The sequence below is a fragment of the Dama dama genome, chromosome 1 (genome assembly GCF_033118175.1).
Source record: "Dama dama isolate Ldn47 chromosome 1, ASM3311817v1, whole genome shotgun sequence".
Lineage (NCBI taxonomy): Eukaryota > Metazoa > Chordata > Mammalia > Artiodactyla > Cervidae > Dama > Dama dama.
Genome location: NC_083681.1, coordinates 16,666,348 through 16,687,315, shown reverse-complemented (window position 1 = coordinate 16,687,315; position 20,968 = coordinate 16,666,348). Strand labels below are relative to the sequence as shown.

The 20,968-nt window shown below is 37.0% G+C and overlaps 1 protein-coding gene across 3 annotated transcripts in view; it reads right to left on the bottom strand.

Annotated features, from left to right (window-relative positions):
* The window catches only part of SESN3 (sestrin 3), an 81,403-nt gene that overhangs the window by 37,593 nt on the left and 22,842 nt on the right, over window positions 1–20,968 (bottom strand). The window contains exon 1 of one of the 3 annotated variants that reach the window (XM_061143815.1): window positions 11,637–11,720. The exons of the other annotated variants lie outside the window; for them this stretch is intronic. The gene's annotated coding sequence lies outside the window, so the exon portion shown is untranslated. Of the gene's footprint in view, window positions 1–11,636; window positions 11,721–20,968 lie in introns of those variants that run through there. 3 annotated transcript variants of the gene reach the window in all.

Below are 20,968 nucleotides of genomic sequence, written 5' to 3'. Positions count from 1 at the left end.
ATGTATGACAAAAACCACTACAATATTGTAAAGTAATTAGCCTCCAACTAATAAAAATAAATGAAAAAAAAATGATTCTTCTTAAGGTTCACAATTATATTTAGTTCTTCTCTCTCTTAGAGCTATTAAAGTATATCATTATCTTACCGCTTTCTTCAGACCATAAATACCTTAAACAGCAGGATCAATTTCTAACACAGTATCTGTACCTTCATAGCACAGCAACATGAAAATAGTAGACATATGCATATGATGAGTTGAACTGAGGAGACAGAAGTCTGGTACAGGCTCTTCCATCCCTTTTCCTTCCTTCAATGGGGAAGAGTATCCTGTGGACTTGAGGCAGTTCTCTGTACTCTTATTGAGACATACTAATAAATTAAATTAATAACCACAGTCCTAGACATCAATCTACTACCTTCCTTGTATCATCTGGGTTCCCTATGTGACAAATATTCCCTTTTCTCTATTTGTTTATTTTCTAGTGTTATTACAACAAGCAGTACATGCAATTGCCTGTAGTTTATGCTTCCTTCTTAAAAATCAGTAATGATACTTCATGCCTTGACACTGATCTTAAGCAACAAAGGCTCCTATACAAACTTTTAAGTGTTAAACACTTTCTTTAGAGATGCAGAATGACAAAATATACTTGTTGAATATATTAAAATGTTGGGCTAAGTCCCCCGAAAATGAGATTTCTCTCAGGTACAGAAAACTCTGCACCTGAGACAAAGTCCATAATAACTACTTAACTAAATGCTTCCCTAATAACATATAGAAAATATACTTTCCTACCACTAATTATAAAATTGCTCCCCAGCTCCTCATGAAGTATTAAGAACTGCTTTACTTTTATACAATTTTTAATGTTGTCTACTGTGTAGTAGTAAAAACTTGGCTTTAATTTTAGAAAGTTTTACCTATTAAAATTATGTCCCAATTAGATTAAAAGAAATTAAAAAATGGGAGCTTTTGAAATTAAGACTCCTATTAGAAACAATTACAGTTACACAGGCCTATGGACAGCAAAGAGATCAAACCAGTCCATCCTAAAGGAAATCAACCCTGAATATTCATTGGAAGGACTGACGCTGAAGCTCCAATACTTTGACCACCTAATGCAAAGAGTCAACTCATTGGAAAAGACCTTGATGCTGGGAAAGATTGAGGGCAAGAGGAGAAGGGGGCAACAGAGAATGAGATGGTTGGATGGCATCACTGACTCAATGGACATAAATTTGAGCAAACTCCAGGAGATGGTGAAGGACAGGGAAGCCTGGTGTGCTGCAGTCCCTGGGGCTGCAGAAAGGGTCAGATATGACTGAACAGTTACAGAACATTCTAATATTACTCGGTATATGGCTGATAGTCTTTTAGAGAAATAAAAAAAAATATGCTGTGAATGTAGCTACCTGGTGTATGAAAGAAAAGTAGGGCTTTAAGTCAAACCTCTGTACTTAGCATCTACTACCCAGGTTGTAACAAAATCAAAAGGTCTTCTAAGTTATTCTAATGAAACAGAATGACATGACAGTTTCCAGCTTTTTAAAAATACAATGATTAACAAAATAAAGGTCACTTGCTCAGCTTAGAGAAACTGTGAAAAAACATTAAAGCTGTGTTTTAATGTATACAGGTAAACTCAAAACCCATTGTAATCAAAATTAAAACATGACTTATTATGCTCATGTAAGTAGATGGCTCTCTTGATATTAGAAACTCTTTATATTCCTAAAAAATTATTGATCCCAAAAGCTTTTATTAATGTGATTTTTTTTTTGTTTGTTTGTTTTGTTTTAGTTGCTAAGTTGTGTCTGACTTTTTTTGCAACCCCATTGACTGTAGCCTGCCAGGCTCCTCTGTCCATGGGATTTCTCAGGCAAGAATACTGGAGGTGGGTTTCCACTTCTATCTCCAGGGGATCTTCCTGACCCAGGGATTGAACCTGTGTTTCCTGCATTGGCAGGTATATTCTTTACCACTGAGCCACCAGGCAAGCCCAATGTGAGTGATATCTATCAATAATTATTATATTATAAATTAAATCAAAGAAAAGTGTAAATAATTCATTTAAAAATAAAAATAGAATAAACCCATTACATATTAACAGAAATGAATTTTTTGAAACTGTAATTTCCAAATCAAAACAAAAATTTTACTGAGAAGAGTAACAATTAAACAGTTGTGCAAATATCTGGCTTAATTAAAGACAACTGGATTCTTACATCTAATTCTGCATTCAATCTGTTTCTATATGTTTTATAACATGAAGAAGACAGCCTCACAGAAGTATTTTAATAACCTTTTAAGATAATTTTGAATATTCTATGATACTACATTGAGTGAGTGAGTGAGTGAAGTCGCTCAGTCGTGTCCAACTCTTTGCGACCCCATGGACTGTAGCCTACCAGGATCCTCCCTCCATGGGATTCTTTAGGCAAGAATACTAGAGTGGGTTGCCATTTCCTTCTTCAGGGGATCTTCCCGACTCAGGGATCAAACCCGGGTCTCCTGCGTTGCAGGCAGACGCTTTAACCTCTGAGCATCAGGGAAGCCATGATGCTACATTAAGACTTGACAAATAGTAGCTTTTAAGTTTGGTGGAATGTGGAATCTGAAACCACATCAATAATCGCCTTACTTTGTTACATTAAAATCCATTGGTTTATCTTATACTTTGAAGAGATCGATTACTCATGTGTGATTTTGTATTATTAACTATTAGTCATTTAGAAAATACTGGATCAGGGATATGGGAGGGGTGCTCAGGATGGGGAGCACATGTACAACCGTGGTGGATTCATGTCAATGTATGGCAAAACCACTACAATATTGTAAAGTAATTAGCCTCCAATTAAGATAAATAAATTTATATTAAAAAAAAGAGAATATTGGATCACTGAGTTTGGCAGGCTTTCCAAATGTTCATACAATGAATATATTATTTAAAATAAAATATGTTAATGTCACCACTGTTCATATCAGAAAAATCTTTAAGCTCTGAGAAATGGACAGAGAATTTGTCGTGGCAGAGGATACCAGTTTTCCAAAATTGTTTTCTCCTCAAAGTCCAAATTTTATTTTGGCAGTAAATCCTATTGGTTGTTTTCCTGGAAGTGATGGATTCACTTTGTTTATTTTTGTAGAACTGTCTGCCAAATACCCGTCTGGATAACCGTAACTATCAGTCAGTCATTTTTTCATATAAAATAGTGTTCAATAAAAAGAGACTAGTTTGGCTCACAACTCAGTCACACAGCTGCGTTTTCTCAAGACAACCACCATACTTTGGCATGGAGAAGAGCTTTATGTATACTCTCCATTTTGAAAATGATTAAGCATTTCATGGTCAAGATTTAATAAAATGCCTGATTTTTACTGTTTTATCAAGGATATTCTTCAGTGAAACCAACTTTTTTTTTTACTGAGAATACAGAGCAGAGAAAAACAGAATGATTACTGTGTCAGGAGAAAGCCACTGCTTTGTTTTGTGCTGAACATTTAGCCAGAGTTCCACAGCCACACTTTGGGAAGCACTGATTGAAATGAATGTTCCAATATACTCTGCCTCTCTTCCTTCTAATTGTGTATCCTTCTGAAACAGCTTCAGTTGCAAAAAGATTGCTACAATTAACTTTCATATGAAGACAAGGTATGAAGGAATCATTATGAACACTTATTATTATTATTATTATTATTTTTACTTTTCTCATTACTGCCATGGCCATAGAACTTCTATGGAAGTGTTCATTTTCTTATTTGTAAAATAAACTTAATTACAAAACAGTTAAGCACGAATGATCAAGAAGACCCTGTAAAAGCAATGTAGGAGGGGTGCTAGCCTTACCATATAGTAAAACATAATAGTTCTATATTTAAAGGAGCTGTATTAGCACATAAATAGACAACAAATGGAACTTCCCTAATTATAACTCAAAATCCAGAAACAACAAACAATTGATAATTCAACTACACATATACACACACACACTTTGAAAAAATTTTCTGTATGGTACAAAAATATGATAAAAATCAGATGGCAAATGTTTGCAATTTAACACACAATGGCTAATATATTATATTAGGAGCTCCTGAAAATTAAAAGGGAAAAACCAACAACCAAATCAAAAAATGAACAAGGAATGGGCAATTAACAGAAGAAACAACTCATAAAAATAAAAGCAAATGTTATATTTCACACACCAGATTGGCAAAAATCCATTAGGCAACATATTTTTTGACAATACTACAGGGAAACAGGTATTCTCAAAAACTGTGGGAATGCAAAATTAAACAACCCTCCTGGATAGGGATTTGACAATGTCTAGAAAAATTACATACGCATCTGCCCTTTGACCCCTAAATCTCACTACTAGGGCTCTAATCCATCAATACAACCATTAAAATAGGAGAAGAAAATGTCTATACACAAAAATAATTTGAACATGATCAGTCATGTCAGACTCTGCAACCTCATGGATTATACAGTCCATGGAAGTGTCCAGGTCAGAATACTGGAGTGGGTAGCCTTTCCCTTCTCCAGGGGATCTTCTCAACCCAGGAATCAAACCCAGGTCTCCTGCATTGCAAGTGGATTCTTTACCAGCTGAGCCACAAGGGAAGCCCGTTTAATCAAGCATTTAGCCCCAACTACAAATTCATAGGAAACAGAAGGTTAGAGGAACAAATTAAATGACAACATGAAAGCATAGAAAATGATCCAGGTTATGAAATATTCTAGAGGACAGCTGACAACAACCAGTTAAGGGCCTGAAAAACAAAAAGTGACTGTAGGAACAACTCCTAAGAGAGACTTAAAAGGCATAACTACCAAATGGAATGGTGAACCTAATTCAGAAAAAGTTACCTCTAAAAAGACACTAAACAATTGGGAGGAAATTGAATAAGATGAGCTACTGGATGAACGAAAGTGAAAGAAAGTGAAGTCGCTCAGTCGTGTCTAACTCTTTGCGACCCCATGGACTGTAGCCTACCAGTCTGTCCATGGGATTCTCCAGGCAAGCATACTGGAGTGGGTTGCCATTTCCTTCTCCAGGAGATCTTCCCAACCCAGGGATCAAACCTGGGTCTCCTGCATTGCAGGCAGACGCTTTACCATCTGAGCCAATTTCAATCAATAATTGCTGTTTGTTAGATGTGACACTGGCATTGTAGCTATACAAGAATGAGTCTGTATATTTTAGAGATGCATACTGACATGTGTAGGGGTAGAAGGAAAAGAATTTTAAATTACTTCAGCAACAGTAACAACATGAGTGCTCCGTCTCTTCAGCCATGTTCAATTCACAAGATTGATAAAGACTGGCAATATCTTGTCAATACTGAATTTGAGGATGGGTTTTGGAGGCTCATTACACTGTTCTTTTTGACTCTGTGTAGTTGGACATTTTTCACTATAGTTTTTTTTAAAGGTGCATAGCAAAGTCCCTGATATGAAACAGGCATTTAATAAATAGCATCTATTACAATAAAATTTTAGTACTTTACAAGTTTGGAGAAAAAATGTGTTAAGTATATTTTACACCTTACTAAGATTAAACATTGCAACTTTTATAAAGAAGAACTATTAATGCATTCAACAGATTTTTTTTTTCCTTTTTAAAAAATTTGTTATCTGGGAGTTCTTGGGCTAAAAATTGGAAGTGTCAAGATAAATAAAGCATAGGCACTGAACTCAAGAAAACATGAGGTAAATAAATTTGGATGCATAGTTACAAAACCTGTGAGGCGCTTTAATGGAGTTTAACAGGATAGGAAAGCCTAATTCTGCAAGGGGATGAAGCAAAATTGCCCTCCAGATGGTATAATTCTTTAGGAAGAAATAAAAATCTGCCAGGTTTCTTAGAAAAGAATGGCTAGGTCTGGAAGAGTACAACATCCCAGGCAAAAGGAATAGAAAATACAAAGACAAGGCACATTTGGGGAACTATATACTGGTTCTACAGGATCCCTGAAACTGTCTCAGGGACTAAGATTGATACATAGGCAAGAGTCATATCATGAATGTCATACTAAAGAGTTTCGACTTCATAGAAATGATAGACAACATCAAAATGGATATTTGTCTTTTGAGAAAGCATGTCTGACATCAGTTAGAAAATGGACTGGGATGGGGTAGCTGAAGGAAATCAAGTCTCTTAGAAGGCTACTATATGTTCTAGGAAAAAGATGCGACGTAGCAAGCAGTATAAATTAAGAAAAGGAATTAGGTTGAGAGTCATTTAGGAGATAGAATAAATGGAATTGACTGACCATGAGGGTAGTGAGAGACCTCTAAGATGCATCACAGAATTCCGCACTGGATAAATGGATGATGAACAATGGTGACACCAGCTGGTATTAAAGAAATCAAGAGACTGAGGCAGCTTGGATTTAGGTTGATTCTAATAATCCAGGGATATATGTTTATAAGGTAGATGTATGGAAGGATATGGGGTTCAGGGAGATGAAATTGCTGCCAAGAGTCAAGAGTTTCATCCTTTTAATCTGCATCTAAAGTCCCCAATTCCCTAGCATGAATAACATCCTAACATCTAATAACAACTTCACATCAGGTTCTTTACTCCCTGTTCACAAAGTTTCTCTCCGTGACTCTAATATGCTTTCCATTCCCAGCATCACTACTCCATTCTGGGCTATGATTTATCCCCAGCTACGGTGGGGGATTGGAGGGCACAAGTGCAGTAGAAGCAAGAAAGGAAGGTTCTCAACATTCTGGCCCATACCGAGCTTCCCCATGTTTGTTTTCCAAGCATTTCTGACATGAGCACTTCACTTCACCTACACCGATCTGCTGATTCCCCAAAACTCCCGTACTGCTCCTTCATCCTTGGAACCCCCAAGTAGATACCACATCCCCTCTTCATATTTATTACAATGTTATGGCTCATTCATCTCATATGACCCAACTGAGTTCCTACATTCACCATACTGAGTCATTCAAATCCTGTAAACTGTCTCATTTCAGGTTCTCACTTATACAGATACCTTGTCATATCCTTACATATCTTTATCTTCTCTGTCACCAACTTGATTATAAAAGAAGTGTTCCATCTTAATTAAATTGAATAATTAATTCAAATCAGATGCTCAATAAATGTTGGTTGATCACAATTTTTCTATTTTACCGAGTCTGTAACACATTTAATGATACTAAGCAATAATTTTTGGACAACCACCACCTCAACAATTGTTTTTTGGCATCCTGGACTCATTCTTGTCCTAAAAAACACACCACACACACAGATATATTATAAATAAATAGGATTATTTTACAACATCCAAGGTTTTGAATTTGTTTGGCAACAAAATTCTCACAGTGTAGTTTCTGATGGAAAAGAAAGAAAGTGAAGTCGTTCAGTTGTGTCTGACTCTTTGTGACCCCATGGACTGTAGCCTACCAGGCTCCTCCCTCCACAGGATTTTCCAGAGAAGAATACTTGAGTGGGCTGCCATTTCAAAGAGCTACAATTATGCTACAGTTGAGACCTGTGAAAATAATCATTTTCTAACAATCAAAAGACTTTCCTTAATTTGTCATTCTCCTGATAGCTCCTCCCATTTTACAAGCTGGCTTATATACAGATGTTATCCATGCAACTTTTTGTCCTTTCTTATTCTATCTGAACTAACTTCACTTATTTTAACTAAGGATGGCCTGTACTTAGGGTGTCACTATTAGCAGACTGGGTTCAGTCTTCTAGTTACCTCGAAATAAATAACAGTCATTCACATAATTTAAGCATTACCAATTTTTAAGCACTGAAGTGATATTTAATGGGAACCAGAACACTGCACTAAGCATTCTAAGTTAAAAACACATATTCAAATCAATCAACCACCCAGTCAATATGCACTAACTGAATTGTTCATTGTTAAACAGTTTATGCAATAGCTCTTTTAGGAATATACAAAGTATAAAAGCTACACAAAAGAAACTTACAAACTAGCTGGTGAAATTAGGCATATATACCTCTAACAATAATAGATATGTAACTGAATGGTATAGGCAAAGTGATACAATGAAAACAGTACAAAAAAACCTGAGTTCTTTTCCCTTCCCAAGCACTGAGAGACCTTGACCAGTTTCTGGGGCACCAATTTTCTCATTTGAAAAACAAAAAATGAGAAAGATGATCTATAAGGGCCTTTTTGCATTAACATTTTCTGGTTAATCACAATGTGATGACAGGTTCTAAAGGCTGGTAGAAAGTTTTCAGAAGAAAAACAACCAATTTGCTTTAAAATTGCTTTCTCGTTTTCACTAGCTTAAAACAAATACTGTTTTAAAAGTAACCATTTTTCTTATAGTCTATTAATAAACTGAGAAAGAGTTTTTGGTAAAATATTATAAAGCCAAGATAACCTATAAATATACACTATATAATGTATACATGTTTATAACAGAATGACTAAGTATATCTAAGATTCTTTTCAATGATCCAGTTAAGAAAACATACCATACTCTAAAAAAGCTAAAGAGAAAAAGATCAACTTCTTGTCAGGATCCATGTTGCTTAAAGGTTTTCTTCTTTCTCTCAGTTTTTTTTCTGGCCAAATCAATCAAGGGATCATGATAAACTCCTTTGTGGGAATGATGAAAGTAGTCTTGTAAGTAATCCTCATAAGATTTATAATCTTTTATAAATATCATAATTTTTGAAATTCATCACAAAATATTACATGGATTTGTTGACTTGTTGTTCTCATATAATTCTACTTAACAATGTATTAGAGAGTTTTGGCTTTGGCATTAAGAATTACTACACCTGTCTATGGGGCTTCCCTGGTAGCTCAGCTGGTAAAGAATCCACCCGCAATGCAGGAGACCCTGATTTGATTCTGGGGTCGGGGGTGGGGGCTAAGGGTCCCCTTGAAGAAGGGATAAGGGATAGGCTATCCACTCCAGTATTCTTGGGCTTCCCTGGTGGCTCAGATGGTAAAGAATCTGCCTGCAATGCGGGAGACCTGGGTTCGATCCCTGGGTTGGGAAGATCCCCTGGCGAAGCACATGGCAACCCACTCCAGTATTCTTGCCTGGAGAATCCCCATGGACAGAGGAACCTGGCGGATTACAGTCTATGGGGTCACAAAGAGTCAGAAACGACTGAGCGACTCAGCACAGCACAGGCCTGTGTATATTCATAAACTCTAATTTTCCCTAATGTATTTTTAGGGAATTTACACAATCGTAAGAGGTCTTCAGCTGTTTCTTCCCTAGAACACAATCTCCAAAAGATAACAGGATTTTTCTCTTCTATGTTGTTGCTGCTATTTATTTGCTAAGTCATGTCCAACTCTTTACAACCCCATGGACTGTAGCCCATCCGTTTCCTCTGTCCATGGGATTTCCCAGGCAAGAATACTAGAGTGGGTTGCCATTTCCTTCTCCAGGGGATCTTCCCGACCCAGGGATCAAACCCATGTCTCTTGTTTGGCAGGCAGATTCTTTACCACTGAGCCACCTGGAAAGCCCCTTTCTCTTCTATAGGAACAGTCATGCAATCATTGATATGCCAAACACGTATACAACTATCATCACGTTGGCTGACAGGTCAAGATGTCTCACTCAAATGCTGGCACCTGTGCTGACTAACGGGTGTCCTGCTTCCTCTCCACTTGGGCTGCTTTTGCTTCCTCCAAGTATGGCAGCTAGGTTCCAAAAAGAAGCCTACGAATGGAGAGGTTGAAGCTGCAGATCTTCCTCATGAGTTTTTAGTGTTAGCCCTTCGAAGTGTAATTTTACTTTGTAAAGCAAAGAATTTTAGTTTTCCTAGTCATGCTCCAAACTATCTTTTCTCTAAGAGGAGGGTACAAGAAGTGGGAACAACTCTTAAAGTTTCTTCAGGACAATTATATAAGTGATTACAAGATCTAAGGATTAAGTTTACATGACAAAGTATATGTCTAAATCAATAAACTAGTCACAAAGATAGCTTTTAGAGAATTTAAAGAAGAATCAAATGGTGATTTTATGTTATGCTCGAGTGGAAATGAACTTAACGAAGCTAAGACACTTACCCACGTGAATACAGTTATTTTCAATAACATTTGAATAGACAAATATGATTATCTAATGAGTAGAATTTAGTTGGCAAATATTTTTAAACAATTTCAAGGTACCAAAGAACAGCTGCATTTCCAATAGCCAACAATTTCGTTTACATTTTGTTAACGTTATTACTTGATTTCTCAGAGAAAAACACAAAACTATCAAATAGGAATACTATATGGAACAGAGGCCCCAGTTCAAAGTCACAGACAAACACTGAAGCAGTATTTATTCCTATTGTGGCAAAACATGAAATAAAGATTCATGAGTCTTGAGTGGCAATGTTCTACAATATTTTAAGGCAATGAGGTCCTTTGTTAGAAAAGTTAACAACAATTTTAACCCAAATAAGTGTTTTTTTCCAATATAGAGAACAATATGATAGCATTTTTCTTATTACAAATAAAAAAAACAAGTGTTTCAAAAATACACTTTTACTCAGAGAAAAAATAATGCATTATAATGATAACAGTGCAGCACCCAAGGCAGCAGGTAAATAATGTCAAGCCTTGATTTATTCTTTGGTCAAGTGGGGATGGAATCTCAGCTTTATGTTATGAGGATTAAATGAGATGAGGTACAAAGAAAAGAATCTAGTAATGTGTCAAGAATATAGTGGGCACAAAATAAAAAGTAGCCCTATATTTAAATTTTGAATAGAATTCCTGGCAAGATTTACTAATTTCCCTCCATTCTGGATTATGTCTTCCTTAAGAGCTTCATGAAGAAATATATTGCATTAATGTTAGTACAATACCCTCCCACATTTGTGTGCTCTCCCCACCTCTGTAGTTTTTCTTTTTTTTTTTTTTTGATTTAACTTTTCATTATCACTTTTACTCATGATGGAAAAAAACTACAGAGAGCAAACAAAAGTTCCTCATCATTTTATCATACGAAAACTACTACTACTACTAACATGGTGATTTCTATCCTTCCAAAATGGTTTTCTAGGCTTATATATGCAGATGGACAAAAACAAATGTACTAGAGATCATGATTTTTTATAATTTTTAAATTTCTTTTTACTCCAAACATATATTTTAATAATGTTATAATAATAAATTATGCTTTCAGCCTTTAATTTGGTTGATGGGTTCATGACAGTTCCCTCTGGGCCCCTCACAGGTGACATAGTTTAAAGACATCTGTGATCTCTAATGGTCCAATTATTTTAAAAAGTCTACTGAATTCCTATATGCAATTTATCACATCTATAATTACTAAATTTACTAAATTAATCACACTATTACAATGAATTAACTAAAAGCTAAGGGTAATTTGGAAAGAAAAAAAAAGAGGATAACCTTTTCAATTACAGTCATTCTGCTGTATCACAATATATGTGCCCCTAAAAATTTCACTGAACTGTGCAAAATCATGCAATAAAACTATCAGCTTATGGGGAAAATGAAGTTAAGGGCACAATACTTAAAAAACTGCATCAGTTTTACATTTTAAAAAAGGAACCTAATAAAAAATGGTGTCAAATTCTTCATACATGTTAAACTGCTAAAAATGACATAAGGAAATGACATTTAAAATAAATATGGCACATTACCTTGAAAAAGATCTGAAGGTTGTTTGTGGAAGTGGGTTGTTGGAGGGCCTGCAGCTTGGTAGTTACAAAGCAGTAAGGAGGAGGAGGATCTGAAATTGGATGAAAAGCTGTGACACCAGACCTGGAGGGTGAAGGTTTGAGCAACATGTGTGTTTAGGGTATTCCTAGGCAGCTCAGGTCAGCCGAGTGTGGTTTTCTGAATTCACTGAACATTCTCTCTGATGAAATTGCCCATAAGAAAATGCAAAATTCACCATCATGCTCAAATTATTCCCTGATACATCAATTGGAACAAATTGACGTGTTACAGTAGAACTAACAGCATGCTGCACTGACACTACATCAATGAGGCACAGCTCTCATTAAGACAGAAAGGAAGACTAAAGAAGTTTATTATCCCTGTGGACCAGATGACTCAATACTATTTAATAGGTAGATGTGAAGTTGTTTTTATTTTCTTAAAAAGTTAATTTGACAATGTTCACAGACAAGGGGAAGGCAATGAGAAAAACTCAAATGTGGAAATTCTGTTTTTGATTGTCAGTTCATGATAAGTAATACTCAATAAATATGTACTTATCTTCCTTATATCAAAGGTTTGGCCATACCAAAAAAAAGTAAAAACAAAACTAGAGTTAATTCAGGCAGTTTATAATTTGATTTGCATTACTTGAAGACCAAATCTAGAAAAATAGATCTAATTTTATCAAGAAAAATGAGATACTCTGATATTAGAGTGATAAAATAAGATATACATCACAGATAACCATTAACTACCTCCTGTTGCATAGTTAAAGTATGTTTGTTAAAAAAATAATGACAAATCTCCTTTGGGGGACAATGGATACATGTATGTGTATGGCTGAGTCCCTCTGCTGTCTACCTGAAACTATCACAACATTGTTAATCGGCTATACTCCAATACAAACTAAAAAGTTTAAAAAATAATGATAAATGGGATTTTAAAATTTCAAAGTTGTAACCCAGGAAAATTTCTATTGATCAAAGTTGTTTTTTTTTATAAGAAGTATAGCTAAGTTACTCATACAAACACTAGATCAGTGGACTGTTCCCTCTGATGCTAGACAGAATAAAATCCAAATAATCTTAATATTTCTTCTGCTTTTAAAGGCCCTAGAAATAGAAAATCAAATCTATTACCTCTCTTGATAATGACTGTGTCCAGCAACTCTCAATCAAGGAATGAAAACATATTTACTTAATTTCAGAGTTTATACATTTATAAAGAAAAACAAAAATCATCATGACAGAGATGAAAACTCCTTGACAGCTAGTAAACAAACAAACGTGAAGCCAGTTCATTTCTGTTCATGAGATAGACATGGGGGTGACCCATTGACTTTCTATATGCCTTCCTTTTATTTCTGGATATTGAGAATTTCTACCTACATTGAGGGAAAGCAAATACATAAGGAATAGTTGGAAGTGTGGTCATCATAGTGTTTAGCAGGTTAGCTTGTGTACCTGCCAGCCTCATCTATGAAATGGGGTTAATAATTCTACCTACCTCATAGGGTTGTATTGTATAAAGCGTAAAATTAAGGCTCAATATTATGTGCTCCTTAGGCATATGATGAAATCAGTTCAGTTCTGTCACCCAGTCACGTCCAACTTTTTGAGATCTCATGAACTGCAGCACGCCAGGCTTCCCTGTCCATCGCCAACTCCCAGAGCTTACTCAAACTCCTGTCCATCAAGTTGGTGATGCCATCCAACCATCTCATCCTCTGTCGTCCCCTTTCCTCCTGCCTTCAGTCTTCCCACCACTAGGGTCTTTTCCAATGAGTCAGTTCTTCGCATCAGGTGGCCAAAGTATTGGAGTTTCAGCTTCAGCATCAGTCCTTCCAATGAATATTCAGGACTGATTTCCTTTAGGATGGACTGGTTGGATCTCCTTGTAGTCCAAGGGACACTCGAGAGTCTTCAGGAAGACCTCAAATGGCCCAATTTGCAAGTTCTTCTCCTCACTCTGCTCATGAAGATAAGGTCTCTTAGCTGAATAACCCTTCTTATCAAGAGGACCAGGTGCAATTCCTGCTGATCCCTGAGTAGCAGGTTTCACCTCCCTAGCAGCCCGTGGAATTACTCAAGCAAGACATGCACAGATTCCCACAGGAACCAGGAGGCACCTCATTCTCTTGATACAACAAACTCTCCCTCCCGCGGCCCCTGGTTGCTCGCTCCTGAACATAACCTCCATATGGCCTGTGCAGCATGCAATGTTTTCTTCCCTGGGCTGTGGTATATGTAACTAATAAGCTGTTGATCTCATCTGTCTAGTTTTGAGTGTTGTTTCTTTGGTGATCCCCATGACCTAAAGCTAGGAATCCTTTCCTCACTAATGGGATGAATAGGAGGCTATTGAAACAGGTAGTAAAAATACTATATGAGCTAATACCTGTCAAGCTCTTAAAACAGTGTCATATTATCTACTATATATGTGCTTGCTATTAGAATTATGCAACACTGAGTTCACAAAGTTCAACGTAACTAGTCAAAGAGTTTAAACATTAAGTTAAAGAAAAGATTTATAGAATGGACTGGATTTAGAAAGCTATTAATTGACTCACAGTAGTCCCTTAGGTCAATATTTTGCTCAACAAATAACCAAATTAAAAATGGAAAATAAAATTAGAAAATAAAGCTTCTTAAGTGAGAAACACTCATTTACAAAATAACTGATTATAATGAGATGATCTCTTTCAAGAATTAAAATAATTAAAAAAGTAGAAAGTCATCAAGATCACATCACTCCACCTTAAAAGTAAGAACAAGTATTTGATATTTAATACTTGACTAATCTTCTTGTCCATACACTACCATATTTGGGTAACTGAAGCTTTATTCATGCCTTCATAAATAATAAGATAAATAATAATCTATGAAAATCTATAAAAAACCAAAAGCATATATATTTTATATTTTAACATGCCTTCATAATAATTTAGTAAAGGTCTTCCTTTCCAAACACACAGTAAGTTCTCTAAAATCTAGTTCATATTCTGTGTACTTTTGTATTCCTCAAATGCCCTAAAACATAAATACTAATTAAATACTATTAAATTAATACATAAATACTAATTAAGCTGTAAATTAAATTACTTCACAAGTTAATTAACTTTTCTTATCTTCAGGTCCTAACTGAAAACACCTCTAGATGAATATATAATGTTCCAATTACAGATTTCACACATTTCTTAAAATTATAAAAGTCTCATTTATCATGCAGAATACAATTGTAGCTATCTTTTGAATTCTAAATTAAAGAGAAAAAGTAGTTTTCTGATTAAGTAGTAGTAAGAACATAAAAAAGAAAATTCTTGAATGACTGCTATAACATAAAAGAATATGATATAGAAATAGCTACAATACTGTCATTCATTTCCAGATTGTATATATCTGTGTCTACATATCTGAGCACTTATTAGTTTCAACTACAAATTGGCACTTATCAAGAGCATTGCCGATGACTGAACTATAAAGGCATTTGCCATCTGCCATGGAGTTTGAACCCCATGATGCTATAGCTGTTGACCTTCAACAACCCCTGAGGAGATCAGGGTGAAGTGAGGCACTCCATGCTCCAGGGGATCTGGTGGGACAGGTCTTTAGATAGTTGAATGTTTTTAGGAACAGATTTTATGTTCTCAATCCTTGCCATCTCCTCAAATCTAGAGAAGCACTAAAGCCCTTCATGGTGACATCAGATCCTCATGGTTAACAAAAAACCTTTTCTAAAATAAGTGCTTCATGTTATTGAACTTCCTCTTTACCAACACCTTATATATTGACTTTCCCCCACTGCCACTTTGGAGCATCCTCTCAGAGCTATCTGAGACGCTGCCTTCCAGGCAGCAGTCCTCATTTTGCCCCCAAAAAACTTAACTCACAACTCTCAAGTGGTACATCTCTTTTAATCGACATGAGCCACCTACACACGTTATTATTCCCTCAGCAATCTATCCATAGCTTCTATTAGTTCATTTGCTCATTCGTGTCTGACTCTGAGATGCCACGGACTGTAGCACACCAGGCTTCCCTGTCCATCACCAACTCCCAGAGAGTACGCAAATTCATATCTGTTGAGTCAGTGATGCCATACAACCATCTCAGCCTCTGTCATCCACTTCTCCTCCCACCTTCAATATTTTCCACTATCAGGGTCTTTTCAAATGAGTCAGTTCTTTGCATCAGGTGGCCAAAGTATTGGAGTTTCAGCTTCAACATCAGTCCTTCCAATGAACACTCAGGACTGATTTCCTTTAGGATTGACTCGTTGGATCTCCCTGCAGTCCAAGGGACTCTCAAGAGTCTCCTCCAACACCATAGTTCAAAAGCATCAATTATTTGGTGCTCAGCTTTCTTTATAGTCCAACTTGCACATCCATACATGACTACTGGAAAAACCATAGCCTTGGCTAGATGGACTATTTGTTGGCAAAGTAACGTCTCTGCTTTTTAATATGCTGTCTAGGTTGGTCACAGCTTTTCTTCCAAAGAGCAAGCGTCTTTTAATTTCATGGCTGAGGTCACCATCTACAGTGATTTTGGAGCCCAAGAAAATAAAGTCTCTCACAGTTTCCAATTTTCCCCCATCTATTTGCCATGAAGTGATGGGACCAGATGTCATGATCTTAGTTTTCTGAATGTTGAGTTTTAAGCCAACTTTTTCACTTTCCTCTTTCACTTTCATCAAGAGGCTCTTTAGTTCCTCTTCACTTTCTGCCATAAGGGTGGTGTCATCTGCATATCTGAAGTTATTGATATTTCTCCCAGCAATCTTGATTCCAGCTTGTGCTTCATCCAGTCTGACATTTCACATGATGTACTCTGCACATAAGTTAAATAAGCAAGATAACAATATACAGCCTTGATGTACTCCTTTCCTGATTTGGAGCCAGTCTGTTATTGTCCAGTTCTAACTGTTGCTTCTTGACCTACATACAGATTTCTCAGGAAGCAGGTCGGGTAATCTGGTATTCCCATTTCTTGAAGAATATTCCACAGTTTGTTGGATCCAAACAGTCAAAGTCTTTGGGGTAGTCAATAAAGCAGAAGATGTTTTTCTGGAACTCTCTTGCTTTTTCAATGATCCAATGGATGTTGGCAATTTGATCTCTGGTTCTTCTGCCTTTTCTAAAACCAGTTTGAACATCTGGAAGTTCATGGTTCACGTACTGTTGAAACCTGGCTTGGAGGATTTTGAGATTTACTTTGCTAGCATGTGAGATGAGTGCAATTGTGCGGCAGGTTGAACATTCTTTGGCATTGCCTTTCTTTGGGACTGAAATGAAAACTGACTTTTTCTAGTCCTGTGGCCACTGTTGAGTTTTCCAAATTTGCTGGCATAATGGGTGCAGCACTTTCACAGCATCATCTTCTAGGATTTGAAATAGCTCAGCTGGAATTCCATCCCCTCCCCTAGCTTTGTTCATAGTGATGCTTCCTAAGACCCACTTGAATTCGCATTCCAGGATGTCTGGCTCTAGGTGAGTGATCACGCCATCGTGATTATCTGGGTCATGAAGATCTTTTTTGTACAGTTCTTCTGTGTAGTCTTGTCACCTCTTCTCAGTATCTTCTGCTTCTGTTAGGTCCATACCATTTCTGTCCTTTATTGTGCCCATCTTTGCATGAAAATTTCCCTTGGTATTTCTAGTTTTATTGAAGAGATCTCTCGTCTTTCCCATTCTATTATTTTCCCCTATATCTTTGCATCAATCACTGAGGAAGGCTGTCTTACCTCTTCTTGCTAATCTTTGGAACTCTGCATTCAAATAGGTATATCTTTCCTTTTCTTTGCCTTCAGCTTCTCTTCTTTTCTCAGCTATTTGTAAGGCCTCCTCAGACAACCATTTTGCCTTTTTGCATTTCTTTTTCTTGGGGATGGTCTTGATCACTGCCTTTTGTACAATGTCCATAGTTTTTCAGTCACTGTCTATCAGATCTAATACCTTGACTCTATTTGTCACTTTCACTGTATAATCGTAAAGTATTTGCTGCTGCTGCTGCTGCTAAGTCACTTCAGTCGTGTCCTACTCTGTGCGACCCCACAGACGTCAGCCCAGCAGGCTCCCCCATTCCTGGGATTCTCCAGGCAAGAACACTGGAGTGGGTTGCCATTTCCTTCTCCAATGCATGAAAGTGAAAAGTGAAAGTGAAGTCGTTCAGTCATATCTGAATCTTAGCGACCCCATGGACTGCACCCTACCAGGCTCCTCCGTCCATGGAATTTTCCAGGCAAGAATACTGAAGTGGGTTGCCATTGCCTTCTCCAAGGTATCTGATTTAGGTCCTACCTGAATGGTCTAGTGGTTTTCCCTACTTTCTATGATTTAAGTCTGAATTTGGCAATAAGGAGTTCATGATCTGAGCCACAGTCAGCTCCCAGCCTTGTTTTTGCTGACTGTATAGTTTCTCCACATTTGGCTGCAAAGAATATTATCAATCTGATTTCAGTATTGACCATCTGGTGATGTCCATGTGTACAGTCTTCAGTTAGGTTGTTCAAAAAGGGTGCTCGCTATATAGAGTGCGATCTCTTGGCAAATTCTGTTAGCCTTCGACCTGCTTAGTTTTGTAATCCAAGGCCAAATTTGCCCGTTACTCCAGGTATCTTTTGACTTCCAACTTTTGCATTCCAGTCCCCTATAATGAAAAGGACATCTTTTTTGGGTGTTAGTTCTAGAAGGTCTTGTAAGTCTTCATAGAATCGTTCAATTTCAGCTTCTTCAACATTACTGGTTGGGGCATAGACTTGGAGTACCATGATACTGAATGGTTTGCCTTAGAAATGAACAGAGATCATTCTGTCATTTTTGAGATTGCATGCAAGTTCTGCATTTTGGACTCTTGTTTACTATGGTGGCTACTCCATCATTTCTTCTAAGGGATTCCTGCCCACAGTAGTAGATATAATGGTCATCTGAGTTAAATTCACCCATTCCAGTCCATTTTAGTTCACTGATTCCTAAAATGTCAATGTTCACTCTTGCCATTTCCTGCTTGATCACTTCCAATCTGCCCTGATTCATGGACCAAACATTTCAGATTCCTATGCAATATTTTTCTTTATAGTATTGGACTTTACTTCCATCACCAGTCACATCCACAACTGGGTGTTGTTTTTGCTTTGGCTCCGTCACTTCTTTCTTTTTGGAGTTATTTCTCCACTGATCTCCCATAGCATATTGGGCACCTACCCATCTGGGGAGTTCATCTTTCAGGGTCCTATCTTTTTGCTTTTTCATACTGTTCACGGAGTTCTCAAGGCAAGAATACTGAAGTGGTTTGCCTTTCCCTTCTCCAGTGGACCACATTTTGTCAGAACTCTCTACCATGACCCATCCATCTTGGGTTGCCCTACATGGCATGGCTCATAGTTTCATTGAGTTTGACAAGATTGTGGTCCATGTGATCAGTTTGGTTAGCTTCTATGGATATCCATTAAATCCATGAACTTCTGTTTTCACCTCTAAGCATCTTCAATTTTCCATCTCACTTGGACTTGCTCTTTGCACTATACTTCACTTAATTTGTTCTAGTCTGTCATTTCAAAATGCTAAGAGCTCTTAATATTTTTATAAAATACACATTCATTGTTAAAAGGAACAAAAGGTAATGAAGAGAAAGATATGGTAAAAATAAGCTTCAGTAACCTCACTACCCAGAAATTAATACTATTCGTTTTGGAGTCTATCCTTCTGTATTATATTTTTACATTTAAAAAAAATTAAAATGAAAAAAGAAAAACCTTAATATCCTTTAAAAAGTCTTTTCTACTCAGTAACCTGTTATGGACATCAGTTCATGTCAACACATCCTAAAAGTTGTCCAGTATTCCACGGTACTTATGCCACAGATTTTAATCAATTCCCTTCTTAATAATAACATCAGAGTATTAAGTATTTACTGATGATATTTTACAAAAAAGAAATCTATATGTAAAAAAGGATCTTATGACCCAGATAACCACAATGGTGTGATCACTCATCTAAAGCCAGATATCCGGGAGTGCAAAGTCAAGTGGGCCTTAGGATGCATCACTATGAACAAAGCTAGTGGAGGTGGTGGAATTCCAGCTGAACTATTTCAAATCCTAAAAGATGATGCTGTGAAAGTGCTGCACCCATTATGCCAGCAAATTTGGAAAACTCAACAGTGGCCACAGGACTAGAAAAGGTCAATTTTCATTTCAATCCCAAAGAAAGGCAACGCCTAAGAATGTTCGAACACCGCACAACTGCACTCATCTCACATGCTAGCAAAGCATGCTCAAAATTCTCCAAGACAGGCTTTAGAAGTATGTGAACCAAGAACTTCCAGATATTCAAGCTGGATTTAGAAAAGGCAGAGGAATCAGAGAACAATTGCCAACAACCGTTGGGTCACTGAAAATGCAACAGAGTTCCAAAAAAACATCTACTTCTGCTTCATTGATTATGCTAAAGCTTTGACTGTGTGGATCACAACAAACTGTGGAAAATTCTACAAGAGATGGGAATACCAGACCACCTGACTTGCCTCCTGAGAAATCTGTACTGACCTGAAAGCAGGTCAAGAAGCAACAGTTAGAACTGGACATGAAACAACAGACTGGTTCCAAATCGGGAAAGGAGTACGTCAAGGCTGTATATTGTCACCCTGCTTGTTTAACTTATGTGCAGAGTACATCATGTGAAATGCTGGACTGGATGAAGCACAAGCTGGAATCAAGATTGCTGGGGAAAATGTCAATAAGCTCAGATATGCAGATGACACCACCCTTATGGCAGAAAGCGAAGAGGAAATAAAAAGCCTCTTGATTAAAATGGAAGAGGAGAGTGAAAAAGCTGGCTTAAAACTCAACATTCAAAAAACAAAGGTCATGGCATCCAGTCCCATCACTTCATGGCAAATAGATGGAGAAACAATGAAACATGACAGATTTTATTTTCTTGGGCTCCAAAATCACTGCAGATGGTGACTGAAATTAGAAGATGCTTGCTTCTTGGAAGCAAACCTGTGACCAATCTAGACAGCATATTAAAAAGCAGAGACATTACTTCACAGACAAAGATCCATACAATCAAAGGTATGGTTTTTCCAGTAGTTATGTATGAATGTGAGAGTTAGACCATAAGGAAGAGTGAGTGCCAAAGAATTAATGCTTTTGAACTGTGGTGTTGGAGGAGACTCTTGAGAGTCCCCTGGACTGCAAGGAGATCAAACCAGGCAATCCTAAAGAAAATCAATCCTGAATATTCATTGGAAGGACTGATGCTGAAGTTCGAATAGTTTGGCCACCTGATGTGAAGAACCAACTCAACGGA